Here is a 15177-nt window from a genome sequence, read left to right on the forward strand (position 1 = left end):
TGTTTTTCCTGGGTTTTGTTTCTCTCTCTGTTTTGTTGTTTTCCTTTTCATTACAATTCTTTATTATTATTACTATAATAATTTATTTTGTGTCAATCATTTAATTTCTTATCTCAACCCCCAAGTTTTCTTACTTTCGCCCTTCCAGTTCCCTCCGCCATCCCACCGGGGGGGCGGGGAGGGTGAGCGAGCGGCTGCGTGGTGCTCGGTTGCCGACTGGGGTTAAACCACGGCACGGGGAGAATCAGTACGTTTAATGTTACCTTTGGATTTTCTGAATCTTCCTTCATTTAGTTACATTTCTAGGTAGGTTTTGTTTTCAGGAGTAAACTGCGGACTCACTCACCGGTGGAGTAAGTAAGACCTTAGTAACACTGAATATGGGCTCTGTAAAATAGTTCAAAACATTTCACAGTGCATCAACCATAGAATTCCTGGTTTCTAATTATTACTTCCCAATTTAAGAAATAACAAGCACATCACCTGTCTAGTCTTGGATTTGAAATCATTCGGACATTTATAGTTCAAGTATAATCTGTAGACAGATTATACTACATCTGGCTCCCCAAAAAAAGTCCTTTTCTGACACGGCGGACAGCAGTCAGTACACGTGTCTGACAGCTGGAGGCAGGCTTCATGCTTTTAATAGTACCTAAAGTTTTTTTCAGGTAGATTTTTAAATCAATACGAGGAAGCAGTAAGTTTTGCCCTTACTACTGTAAGGGCTTTGCTCTGGTATTACTTCCAACACCATAAAAGTGGAATAATTCTACTGCAGCAGAGTGAGCACAACCGAAGTGAAAGGAAATAGAACTGAGACTAACCGGTGCCATATTTAAGATGATGTTTTAAATACCGGGTTTTAAGCCTATATGATAGCTCAGCTGTAATAGTAGTGTATTACTTAAATTTAATATGGGACAACCTATTACAAAAAATTACATAAATCTATTCACCATAGATTGAGACGCCTTAAAAAGGCCAGCTAAAGAACAGTAGAATGTTTACAACTTCAGTAATTACATGAATTAAGGCAAATGTATCCTTAAATGCTATACTTAGGAACGCCTATTAGAGTACTTTTTTTAAAGAATGAAAACAAACCCCAAGCCATCCTTTATGGGCCCCGTGAAGGCAACGTGAGGAGATTATAGCCGTGAATAAAGGAGAAAAACCTCGGGGGTGCAGGAGCGCGGAAGGCAGAAGGACCGCCGGCGTCTGTCGGCAGCTCCCCATCCAGGGCACCCACGGGTGCTTCTGTTCCGCAGGCACACCAAAACTCTGCATCAGAAAATCACCTCCGGTGTTTGAGATCTGCTCATTAGCAGCTCGTTACAGAGCAGTCACAGGAGTATGATTGTGTGCTTGAAATAAATTAAAACCACCGGGTAATGTGCTTTATTCAGCAAAGCAGCAAACAAAGCCAAGCGGGTTGAAAACTCTAACTCTAGGCGTACTAGAAGTTAAGAGCCACATGACTCCAACATCCTACCTTTATTTTAAGATTGGAAGGTAACTTATTCACTCACAAGGTATCATTTCATTGGGGGCTGATCAAGGAGTCCTGACTTGTATAAGCGAGCACCTTAATGCTCTGAAATCACCAGGAAAAGATTCAGGTCAGCGATGTGCAAACATGACATTTTTCTCTCTGCGAGTTCCATTTAAAGGTGCAGCAATCTCAAAACATCTCCCATGACACCCTCACAAGGGAAAAATCATTCCTGGAGACGTTAGATGGAAAAATGTAACTGGAAACTCTTCTGATTTTAGGACTAAAAGGAGAAGGCAAAACTGGATTTTGTTACTTAGAGGTTTCTGCGAGGGACAGTTTGGCCATTAAGATCATTAAATAAGTGTCGTTTGTAGTGGTCTCCGCGAAGGCACGCTGACAATAACAGACAAATTAAGACCGCCATTCGCCATCTGAGACTCTTCCTTATGGGCCACACGACTCACGTCGCCTCGAAGGCTGAAGAGATGGTAAAGGCGTTGGCACGACTACAGAGAAAATATGGATCCAAGAGCAATCTTTTTGTGGTGCCGAAGGACAGCGGGCCACCTAGCTCCTTCGCATCACTGGAACAGCAAAAATTGAATAATACTTGGACTTGAATCCTTGCTGCTAAGCGTACTTCAGCTGACACGTCGTGGCTCATGAAAGCCAAAATGTCACACGAAAATCGGTGTCAACAAAACTGTAACGTGGGGGGTCCCTGAGGTTTAGGAGTCTCTCTCTGGTCCTTTCTGACGGGATGTCATAAATTAACCAAACACAAAACGTGGTAAGCAGACAGCATTCAAGTCAGCACAACTCTGCTTTACGTTGTTTTCAGGGAAAAAAAAAGTTTCATTCTAGAGACAGTAACACATTTCCTCGGAAATTGTCAGGGAACGGTTTTCCTGTCAGTTCCCATATTATTCTGCATACATTTCTCGATAGTTAAATAAAGCCTCAGCAGGTTAGGTCAATATATGGCCATCAGTAGCGACACCACCGATGCGTCATCCCCACTTAGGCCGTCGTTAACACGAAGGCTTTCCTTGGGTGGGGCGCAGGTTCTGCTGCCCGGGAGGAGCGCCGAGTGAGGCTTCTACTGCCCTCAAGCGCAGCGTGTCCCCTGCCACGGCTCCGCTACAGCCGAGTGAAGGGACGGCACGAAGGCTGCGGGATGGATTCTCCAGCAGAAACACAAAAGGGCTGCGGATCAGGCTCCGACCAAAAGTGGTTCTTGCGCTAGAAAGCTTAAGTGTAGAACTGGACAGAGAAACGATCCTGCCTTCCCTCCCTGGGAGATTTTGATCATCGTAGAATAAACCAGAGCATTCATAGAGGCGATTTTGTGGTTTTATTAAAATCAACACATTAGTTTTCCAAATAATCTTTTTTTCTTCATTTTAATCTTTCTGGCTAAAATGTTTTAGGTTTGGGTCTAAACTGTATCCCCATCCCCACCACACCTTCCCTAAAGAAGGTGGATGATTTTCCAGGGGGGGGACACACCAAAAATATTCTCCAGTGGACAAAAATTCTGTTGAAGAGACCAATTTTCCATTGAAAAACAGTTTCAACAGAAACGAATTAGAATTTAGGTATCTATAATGCATCCCAGGTGGAAGAGAGCTGGGAAGTAGAAGCAGCGACATTCAAGGAAGTTACGTCTTTGCCAACGACTGGACAAAGTTCAGTTTGCAGGGGAACCGGGGACGCATCCAGACCGCCGCCCCCAGGATGGCACGCCTTTTACGAGGGAGAGCTTTAGAGAGTAGGAGCTCTGCTTTGAGAGGAGCCGTTTTCACTCACCTGTGAGGACGCGCCAGCGCCTGCTGCCGGTTTGCAGGTGACAGACGGAAGATGGACGGCGCTCCCAGCGCCCCGCCCAGCCCCCACGCCCCAGCCCTAGCGCACCCACTGCAACGCAAAAACGCACGTGGCCTCCAGAAGAAGAGCGCGCGCTTGGAGGACCACGGCAGCGTCCCAGGTACTGCCGGAGATACGGATACAAAACACAACCCCGACTGTCAAGAGACTTTCACAAAGGGCGCAAACCGAGCGAACAAAGTACCACGAACGTGCCAGCAACGTCATCTGGTCAAGCTACGGATAAAAGGAGGCAGTGCAGATATTCACGCCCAACAGCAAGGAATTACGGCCCGCTCTCAGCGTGGTTCTGGCCTGACTCGCACAGCCACAGCTCTCCTGTCCGGGCGCTCGCTGGAAGGGAGGGAGCGCCCCGCTGCCGGCGCCGAGCTGCTGCTGGCTAGGACGAGAGGGGCACGCATCTGCGCCTCTCGCAGCTGCGAGAGAAAGCAGCCTCGGCAACTTCAGTCACCAAAGCATCCTGCTGAGTCTGCCTAAAAGTTCCTTCTTGTCTTAGAGGGGGTCCAGGAATGTTCCCAGTCCTGTGAAACCAATTGGTTCACGGACTCTCTGGTCGCTGAAGATCACGGCAGTGGTTATTTTTTGTTTTTCTGGTTCATTCAAATAAAAATGATAAAAAGAATAACAAGCTCCACTTGCAATGCCTTGAGTTACATGGGCTGCGTATTGCTGTGACTTTTAGGACAAGACTGCAGCCATCGCCTGCCGTCCTCCGCTCCAGGCCACGGCAGTCCGTCTCAGCATTTCTTTCTCATTTCCATAAAGTGTGGTTCCCAGAGTCTCGTTCTCATTATTTCAAACAGCATTCACAGAATTTTCTTCCAAAATATCAAGCCTATTTTCTTTTATAACTCCAAAAACACAAACTTGCTCTATACCATTACTTCATCTATTCTTTCACATTAAAAAGTCTTTCTACACCCGGCGAATAATACAAATCACTACTTTATGACATTTTTGTCAACTGCTGAGTACATTATTCATGAATACGTATTTATTACTGCTGAAGAAGCTCTAGAGATAGCGAAGCAAGGTGCACTAAGTAGTTTTATTGTGCCTTTTATTTTCATAAAACAAAATAATTTGGGAGCGTATTAATTTTTTAATCCAACATGCTGTATTCATGTCGGGGGCAGCGTACTCCTGTTACAAAGCACTTTCATCAATGTATTCCCCCGAGGAGGCTGCAGACTGGCCTGCCTCCCGATGGCTATGCCAAAGGTAGGAAGAAAGCCCCCCAGCGTACGTTCCGTCCCTGCAGCTAAGGGCAGGCAAGCGATCGCCCTGTGCCTAAATCCCACCGTCCGCTTTGGGCACAAAATTCAGTCAAACCAGTATTTTACCGTAAGTGCTATGGACACATTTTTGCAAAAACACGATGGTACATAATACCAGGATAAGGTAAGTTAACAGAAATTGCTTTGAGATCTTAAACAGGCCTTTTATCATCTTACTACTAACTTAACACTAATTTGCATCCAAGACGTTAACATGGTTTTCCTAGTACACGTTTGTCAGATGAGCAGTGTTTTATGGAGGGTCTGTCTGCCGCGCAGGGCAGAGCGCGAGGAGCCCTCCCCGGGGGAGGCAGGAGCGGCAGCGACAGCGTGGGATGGACTGACCCCAGCCCACTCCCGTCCCCCTGCGCCGCTGGCGGGGAGGCAGGGAAATCGGGAGGGAAGTTGGGCCTGGGAAGAAGGGGGGGTGGGGGGAAGGGGTTCTCAGGTTTGGTTGTCTTTCTCATTACCCGACTCTGATTAGAGTGGCAATAAACGAATCTCCCCGAGTCGAGTCCGTTCTGCCCGCCATCTCTCCCTGCCCTCATCTCCACGCACGAGCCTTTCGTTACGTTTTCTTTCCCCTGCCCAGCTGCAGGAGGGGAGCGATGGGAGCGGCCTTGGTGGGCACCTGGTGTCGGGCCAAGGTCAACCCACCGCACGATTCTTCGAGGGTTCATTTCTACCTTTTCACTTTTAAATGTTTTGATTAAAAAGCCCACGATGTCCCTGTAATCTGTAGAACTTTTATTTACCTTATAGACACACTTGTGTTCATCTGTTGTTTCGGTGTACGCAATTGAGCAATGCACGGTTTATTGACTAAAATGCCAGTTGTTTGCTGGAACCCAGACAGTCTTTCAGGTCAATAAGAGAGTTGGTGCACGTAAGTAATAAAATGATGCTAGAGTTGTTTTCCACAGTGTATCTGCCAGGCAAATACACTGATTAATTAACCTCATGACAAAGTAATTATGCAGAAAACGTAGGATGTCAAGGAGACGTTCCCGGTCAGAACAGTTGCACAGGCAAATATGCTGAGGAGCCTCTAGAACACCTCATCGTGCCACAGCTGCATTAACAACTGTAATTAAAGTCTCCGATAATGTCTATCTAAATATTATATATATAAAAAGTGTGGACTAATCTGTGGTGAATGGGTTGAGGAGAAGAGAGCTGGGAGATAAAAAGGATACTTTTCAACAAAGAGCGAAAATTTGAATGCATGATATTTTACTGCAAAAAACTGATCGGTTACAAAATTGTCAGAAATATTTGTAAATTTTAAATATACCACGGCTATCTAGTTTTACTGCTGTAATTGTGTGTTATATACTGCAGGACAGAAAAGTGTATTCGAGTACCTCATGAAGCACTGACGAGTTGGAAGTTCAGCGCTACGATACCATCCGATTCTCAGTCTTGTTGAGCTCCCAGTCAGCCATCAAATTAGATCACTACAAACTGGGTCTAAATAACACCCATTAACTTTACTTGCTCTATTTATGACCAGTATTTTCTCACTGGAAATATTTAGAGACGTTTCAAAATGGAACGGGCATTTTCTATTCCTAGGAGCAAAGTGGCTCACTTCATAAAGAGCCTTGGGTAACTTCGGGGCCGCAAGTGTCACTTCGAGGAAGGTCCAAGGAAACGTTTCCTTAAACGTGTCTTTTATACCTTATTTTTATCTACTTGGCATCCATTTTGCACATTTCTTAACCAAACTGCTGGATGCTTCAGGTGTAATTGCCGTTCTAGAGAAAGCACTTTTGTATCTATAGTTCATCAGCATTTTTTAAGTTGAACTTATTATCCTTGTTATATTATTAGTACCATGACAGCTTAACCCTGCAGTTCATTACTAACCAAGAACAGTTCTAGCAAGCAAACCTGTCTAATTTAATAAAAATATCAGGTGTTTCTTCTCCTTTCTAAACTGAAGCTAAACTGCTATAGCCTTTGTGGTGATGGGATACTTTCTAAATATGAGCGTATTCACAGTCAGTTCACTTGAATTGGAAAACTCACTGGAGAGACGTTTTTCCTGCTTCTGTTTAGGTACACCTGAAAGGTCCCCATAGTGCTAGCAAGCTAGCAGAAATCCGATTTTCTGCAGCCATCATCTTCTGCTTCTACATCTTTAAGCAGAAGTTAAACGCGGGACATTTCATTCCCAGCTTGGGGACATAAGGACAGTGAAAAGAGAGTATTTTCATGTTAATTCCTGAAGTCTTGGGGGGGGGCGGGTGAAATCATCGTACACACAACATGGAACCCCCCCCCCAAACCAGGCAGGCCAAGTTCATAAGAAGCCCGATCTGGGGATCAGTAGCATTGATTTTCCCACCTCCCGCGAGGCTCCCGAAGGGTGACGTTGCCCACCCCTGGAAGAACGGAGCAGGCGAGGAGCCGTGTAACAGCCCTGAGCTGCGGGGAGCCCTGCGGCACTACTGTTCCGACACTGCTCTGCCCGTTGGAATGAGACAAAGAAAGAGGGTACAAAATCCAGTCTTTCTAAGCAAATCAGCCTGTATTCAAAATTTCCAAGCCAAACAAAGACTATTTGGGAAAATAATTCTCCAGCAATTCCCAAGCATTTTCAGCAATCCAGGTTACTAAACTTTACACTGAGTTTTGTGAAGAGAATAACGTTCCTGCTTTAGGCTTGTGGGTCTTGTATTTCCATCTTATTACTTCCTTGCAAAACGTGCAAAATTTGCAGTTGCCTACGAGGAGCCAAAAGCTGGTACAAAAGTCCTCCTTTAATTAACAGAAAACAACGTTCACAGAGCTCAGGGGGCTTCACTCATTTTGCTAAATATAAAAAATTGTCAGAAGTGCTTGTTAATATGAGAAGATAATTACGGAAACTCATACAAAACCATACCTTTCAGACAAATTTTCACTTGGTCGCCTTACTAAAACAACATTAGGTCCTAGCGTTACTAGTAAAGAGGCGCAAAGACTGAGGGATGAGCGAGTACCTATCTGCTAGCTCCATTCAGCAGTTCCGAGATTTAACTGCCAAAGGTTTCAAGGGTTGGAAGAAGCAAATTTATTTTGTATATTCATCAATAAATTCTAACGTCACATAGGCCATTTTCACTGTATCTTTAAAACAGGGGCTTTTCCAAAGGCTTCAGCAACGTCAAGTCCCATTCACCCATCTCCGTAGGGCGTGAGAACTCCATGCCGAGTTGGAGGGAGCTGGCCGTGTAGTTCACCGTCACGTTTCCAATGGCACAAGAGAAAATTGTGGAAGTTTTCAAACCTAAATTCTGCATTCTATTGAATGGAATACTTTAAATTTTTTGAATGTGCTGAAAATTCTTTTGAATTGAATGCAGAATTTAGGTTTGAAATTCTATTGAATTTAAGTAATTATACCCTCTCTTGTAACCAGCTCTAGTTTTTCTGTTTCTTTCTCCACCTGACATAGCTTTGTTATGTAATTCTGAAAACTTGCATTTCTATTAAACCTTTTTTAAGATGAGACTATCAATGAGAATACAATGTTCCACGCAAGATTATACATGTATTAAATATAATAGTAATTTGGACATACTGTAGTGACAGGTAGCACCAGATGGTGCGGTTACAGGTAGTATTACTAGTTCATTTTCAGTTATGAATAACCTATTTACTTCAACAAAATAAGATGTAATTGTTTGTTTTGCAGTCCAGATTCTCGTGGTCGCTTGTTTCCAAAGAAAATGGAAGTGTTCTCTGATTTTTTGTCTCTACCTTTTTAGTGGGTGCGGGCTTGGTATGGCGTTACACATCCCGCCCCACTTCACCCCCCAAAGCCAACAAACTAATGTTTGTACCGTACTTCTTGATTAAAAGAAGAAAAAAGCTATGCCTGCATTCTGTTGATGACCATCTGTTCAAGACAGTTTTATGCAAATTCACATTTCTTGTTTAATTTGCTGGGTGGGCTCAACATCATTGAACTCCCTCCCCGCGGGAGCACTACACCTATTGATATTCGAACAGGCTTGCACTGTTCCCCCCTCACCCCATATCCAAATATTGAGTTCTCGTCAACCACTACCACACCTGCAGCTGCAGTGAATGAGAATAAGCAATGCCCTTTGTAAAAATGGCATTGATTATGTCTATAAATCAGGTGCAGGAATGCAAATTAGTATCCATTTTGGAAACAAGGGGCTTTACAAACATAAAACTTGAAAGAGTTAGGTTCAAAGTGCCTGGCGCTTTTTCCTAATATGTATCTTTAAAGAATGCTCAAAATTAGAGCAATCCCTTTAAAACATTAAATTTTTTTTGTCCTTTTTTACAACAGTAATTATTTTTAGTAATAGGTTTTTCAGCATACTTTTCAAGATAAACTACTTAATTTTACATCATTCCAGAGAGCTGAATGCAGATGTGTTGGGGTTGTTTGTTTGTTTGTTTGTTTAACTGATGAGAAAGCTAAGATGGCAGGGGCACCAGCTCAATATGACATTCAGCACCAGATGCACTGCAAAATTCTAACTCTCATTAATTTCATTGAAGGTTGTATGTACAACTCAGCTGACATAAGACATTCAAAATTGCAGACTGCTTTTAAAGACCTCAATGCAACTTTCCAAGGTCAGATGAGTCAAGAGAGAACAAAAATGAGAATTCATAAGTTTCCTCCTCTGTGGATTTATAATTACTGATAGAGTTCCTTGTATGGTTATTGCTACTCTTAAGTGCTGGACAACTGCAAAATAATACATTTTGCAGAGGGATAAAAGTCCACCTGCTCTTCTTTTAGCCGGAATTTTCCAACCTACTTTTGTGTATTCAGCAAAACCTGAATTCCTGTTTTAAAGAGGCAAAGGACAGCACTCACCTACCCGACAGGAGGCTTTGCTCAAACATTCAAAGCAGTGAAGAGCTAACGTACAGTTTTCAACCACAACCCAGACACAGGTATAACCATCTGGACCCAATTTTCAGTTACCAAAAGGGAACCAGTAAGATATAGGACATTACAGTACGGGCACTAAACCAGGATTAAGGCTATTTAAACTTGTTTCCCGACGCTGTCAAGAGTCTCACATATGGCCTTGAGAAGTTCATGATCTCTCTGGAATTTACATCTGGGGACTCCACACAATAGTGATTTCTATCTTTTCTACGTATACTGTAAACTCTTCAAATCAGGGTCTGCCTTATTACATACTCGTTACAGCAAAAATCCCCAATTAAGTACCAAACCCATCATTGTTCTCTGAGTTTCCACAATGTATAAATACACTAAGAATAATTTGAGTCTTCCAAATCATGCAAGTCAATGTCAGGAGACATTCTGTCTCGTTAAAGGGAATGTCAGGAGCCTCTTCATCCCACTTAGTCTGCAACTGGTGAACATTCATCCACCTCACTGTGGGTAGAAACACCTCTCACTTTCAGAAGATACGATATTTTTATGCACACACTTATATGCAGCTGCTATTAAGAATGCAGTCACATCATTTTTTATTCTAATAGTGGGAGTACATAATCAGTTCAAGTGCTGCACTAGTAAGGAGAATTCAAGACAAATTATAAGTCATAGATAATTACTATTAATAGAAAATATGCCTCAAGGAGAATGGAGTTATTAGATAAACATCATTGCAGTGCTTCGTAGCTCAGGAGTGGATAAAAGAGAATGAGTTGCTTTGGGATTCCTCCACCATGTAGTAGCTGGTAAAGGGATATTTTTTTTTAGCATCCTTTCTGTTGCTAGCCACATAAATGCAGATTTCAGTTTAGAAGAGGCATGAGAAACTACAGAACAGTGCCATCCTGAAACAGTGCGATGTTTGGGATCGTTGCAGGGGATGCAACAGCTCCTCAGCCAAAGCAAAGGCTCACTCTTCATCTTGCGCACCTTTCTGCCTCAACTGATTGTGACCAAACCTCCTCGCAGCAACGCTGTTGAAAATACTTTCGTATTATTAAAAGCAAGTTTTTGTGCCCATGACCTGGCTGCTTTAGATTTGAATTTGCATAGACATGACATAATTTGCTTGCTGTGTTCAGTTTTATGCCCTGTACTGGAAGAAATCCTTCCAAGCCTGCCCTCCTTCCTCTCAGCCCTCCTTCAATTGGACAACTGACTGCCGTTCTACCAGATGGCAGATGCTTTTCCTTTACTTTAGTATAAAAAGAAAAAATATCAAGAAAACACCTAGAAGAAATATCCTTTCATCTTGAAGAGGAAGGTGTGATTATTGAACCGCTGGATTTGCTTGATACGATGGTATAATCTTTGATTGACCGCATCTCCTCCGAACACCTGGGGGCTGGTGTCCTTTAACGGCACTCTGGGAAGGATTACCTTTAAAGTCCGAGGCAGCAAAGCCGTAGCAAGCCAGCCACTTTCAGCCCTGAAGGGGCTGGCTGCTGCCGCACACTATTGGGGCACACCTAAGGGGGGAGACAAGAGGCCAGAACGGCAAGGCTTTTGACAACCTGAAAAAATAAATCAGTAGCTTCCGAACACACATCCTGAAGTGTCTCAGTGCTAACAAAGAACAGATTATTAACCTGACACATCAAAAAGTTTAAAATTAATGTGCCTATTATATCACCCAAACTATTGAAAAAATTGCTTGTTTAAAAACCCTTTTACAGAGAGAAAGAGATCACTGCAATATTTCTTTTTCTACATTGAACATATCTGGCTTTCTCCTTCCTTTAATCCTCCCCCCCTTCTGTAACTAAAAGAACACAAAATTTTCCCCAGCTATTTCTGAAAGCAACCTGCAGTTGTTTTAAACTGATCCTTCTGTGCTATTTGAAGTCAACATGTTTGCTGTAAACAAGAAAGTTCTCCTTCATTGCGGCCTCTGTGCAACAAGAGGAAAGAGGAGGGCAAAGCGGGCAGGCCGGGACCGCGGAGCCCGGGGGGGGCTTTCCTGGCAGGCAGCGGGGGCCGCAGCACGACCTGGGGCCCGAGGGGGCCTCCGGGACGCGCTGCAGGACCACCTGCAGAACCTCCGTTCTTAAAAGGAGGTCTTTTCTTCTTAAGTTCTGTTCTTAAAAGACTTTCAGTATTTCTGGCAATCAGCAGCCTCACACTTTATGACAACGCTTGATAAATTAGCCTGATTTCACACTGCTTTGCAGCCCAGGACTGCAGAAGAGAAATATTGTCTGGCATTTTCTAGTCTGTATGCCCGTAGGCAAGGTAAGCATATAGAATATTTTCCATGGAAAATTTCCTTGGCTTACAAATATTTCACATTTCACAGAAGGCTAATGTATTACCGATTTACAAACCCCATTCAGTCCGATTTTTGTAAAAGCAGAAGCCTAGGTAATTGTAGAAAATTGAGCGTTGCATAGGGCATCTAGGAAAAGTAGCGTTACAACCGTTCATGCTTAGAAAAATGAAACCATTGTTGCTTACAACACTGTCAAGCTACAGCTCACAGAGTGACGCCATAAATCCCTGAGAACAGCTATTTTCTGCCTCTTTTGAACCTTGGTTCTTTCTCAAAGATATATGGGGGAGGATGCACAGCCTCCTTGAATCACGAGGAATTACAAACTGTCTTTTTTACCCCTGAAATTTCTCATAAACCTTCTGCTCTCCCTTTCCACTCTGCCTCCAAAGTTGGACAGGGAGCGTAACCGAGTCGGCCGAGAGAGAGGGAGCTGACCCCCGCGGGCTCTCGGCCTGCGCGAGGCTGCTGGAAGCGGAGGAGGAGCGCTCGGGCAGCAGCAACGCGAGAGTTGGCATGAGCACTGTCTTCTGCGTTTCGTGAGTGAAAACAGTCCCCATGTGGGTTACACCATAAATCACAATCCACAGAACTGCTTGTTAGAGTCTCTGTCACGGTATACGCGACTCCCCAGACACAGTTCTGAGGCTTTTTTATCAACGCGAGCTCACGGACGCCTAACTCCCCCGTTGGATTGAACGGCGGTGCCCAATTTGGCACAGTCCGACCACCCTCTGTGTAAGACACGTCTCAGAAGGGCCACCTGCGAGCTCAAGTGGGAGGCAATGGAGACCTCTCCTGCCAGCTGGCCAAGGGGCAGCAGGGGTGTCAACATCTGGTCTTCCACCTGCAAGAGTCACGGTGGCAAGCAGCTTTCAGAGCAGTGGGGGAAGACACAAATGTATATTTTCTAATTATGCAATTGCACTCTCCTGCCTATTTTCCATTTGGGAAAGGAGAGCAAATTGGCACAACTAGAAGTTTTGCTTCACTAACGCACACACGGATCAAATGGGAGTCTGCATTACAGAACAGAAACGGTAGTCAAAACAGTTCTCAACCTCTACTCACTGTAATGACAAGAATTACATCGTCTAGTAATTTGATGCAAAGAAACTTAACAGTGCTGTAATGGAAAAGAAATGACACGAGGAAATATTTAAAGCCAAAGGCTAGATTCCATGATACATAAAGATTTTTCCCTTTGTAAGACACAGCAGTCAGAATTGACATGATTTGTCTTTGCGGCACTTCACAGAAGAGATAATTCAGGAATTAGGGAACCAATGGTAGCTTTATTTATTATTGGCGGTATGGCAGAGCAGCCCTGGGACGTACACTCCCGTTTGCTGCCTTCACTGGCCCCAAACCTGGACAGAAGCTTCACGGTGCTCTGCACAGTTCTGCGCTGAAGTCCCGGGCAGCTTGACTTCTGCGTGATGACGCTGGCCAGGACGCAAAGAGCTACTCAAAGTAGAACACGTAACAGCTGCTTTTGGTCCTCGCAGCATGGGTATTCTCCACCGAAATACAGGGCACTGAGACCCCCTTATTGCAGTTTTGGATCCTGAAATACTTCTCTATACGAAATATAAAGTAGAAAGGCGTGACAACAAAGACTCCAGCAAGCTTTCTCAGTTGTAATACTGCATTCAGACTCACTGTCTGAATAGCATCCTAAAACTCTCAGTTGGTCATTCATAAAAGCCTTCATATGAAACAAAATCCCATATTAAGAACAGTCACGTAGTAATAACATTACCTTCTTCATCCTATTAGTATTTAAAAAACCAGGTTCTAAATAGGTGATACTTTTCAAGGAAAGGAAAAATTTGAGACAGAAACTCGGGCAAATAAAATACCGAAGGAAAGCACAAAGCTCTTTCTGCCAGTGTCCTGGGCATGGCTAGCAGGTCAAAAGCCTGAACAATACGCACGTGTACAGAAAGTGGAAGGATCCATGTTAAAAAAGTGAGGTGGACATCATTAGATAAGGACTTGATATTTCTGAATACCCCCCCCTTTGAATTAAGGGATATCCACAGTCAAATCCGTCTTTGGAGCAGAGCCTGTCAAAAGCTCTCAGAGCCAGATTTTCAGGCTCTCGCTGTTGATGTTTGGAGCTGTATTTCCAAGGGAGGACAGCTGACAATGAAGGGCTGTCATTAAGATCATAATACTAAACTTTTCTTTCAGGAAACAACAAGCAATGTAATATATAAAAATAGTCACAGATATTCAGGATTGTTTTGTTGTTGCTTTATGTTTATTTTGTTGGCTTTCTTAAAGATGGGAATATCTCTTCCAAAACTGATGTTTGAAAAGTGTCCTCACAAGGCTGACTAAAATTGGAATGAATAGAACTAGAATAAACACAATTTCATATTGGTTTTCATCTGTTATTATTTTCAGCTCTCCATTTAACTGTGAACGATCATGAACAAAATTTGTTTCTCTTACTAATGATACACTCCTCTTACTCTTTCATGTGGGATTGCTCAGATTGAAACACACTAATGAGCCTTTCAGAGCTGAGCTCCCAGTTCCCACTTTCTTTGAGCCGTGCTTCAGAAAGCAGATTTGCTATTCGTGGAAGCAGGGAAGAGGAAGAAGCTTTAGAAACGAACCCAGGGCAGGTCCGAGGGATGACCCTCGGGACGCACCCGCCGCCTCATAAAGCAAGGAGCCTGGGGTGGGATGACGGAGGAAGGAGTCTGAGCTACCTGCACCCGCCGCCCTGCCAGCAGTACGTTAGTTCTTCAAAGGTGTACAGCACTCCTTCATTTATACAGAATCAGGGAGGCGATGAGCAATACAGGTCCATGCTACACCTAAGCAATCCGGCGGCGAACCCAGCGCTTCCAACAGGCGGAGCAGCAGACAGACACCATGAACGGCCAAGAAAGAGCCTACAGGAGTTCACTCGTACACAGCAATAACGAAGCCCTCTCTCTCAAAACCAAACCAGGAACAGTCAGGCAGATACTTTATTATTCCATAATAGGTTTTTGGTCAAGACAAAATACAAGCTAGAAACACGACATCTTGTTTTGAGTAGTGTCTTAAGCCAGCAAGAGTAGATGTATTAATAACAAGAGCCTAAGCGAGCTATAACTGGAAGTTTTGGGTTAAGAAGCTTTTTCTACTCCTATTCATACACTGGAAATACATCTAAAAACCTAAACCAGAGCGATTAGAAATCAAGAAGCCTCCAGTAACAGAAAAATTTTGAGAGAGAATCAGAAACTTACTCAGAAAAAGCACTAGACGAATGTAGTTCTAAAAAAGGACAAAAATAAAAACC

This window comes from Platalea leucorodia (genome assembly GCF_965183815.1).
Source record: "Platalea leucorodia genome assembly, chromosome: 11".
NCBI classification, from domain to species: domain Eukaryota; kingdom Metazoa; phylum Chordata; class Aves; order Pelecaniformes; family Threskiornithidae; genus Platalea; species Platalea leucorodia.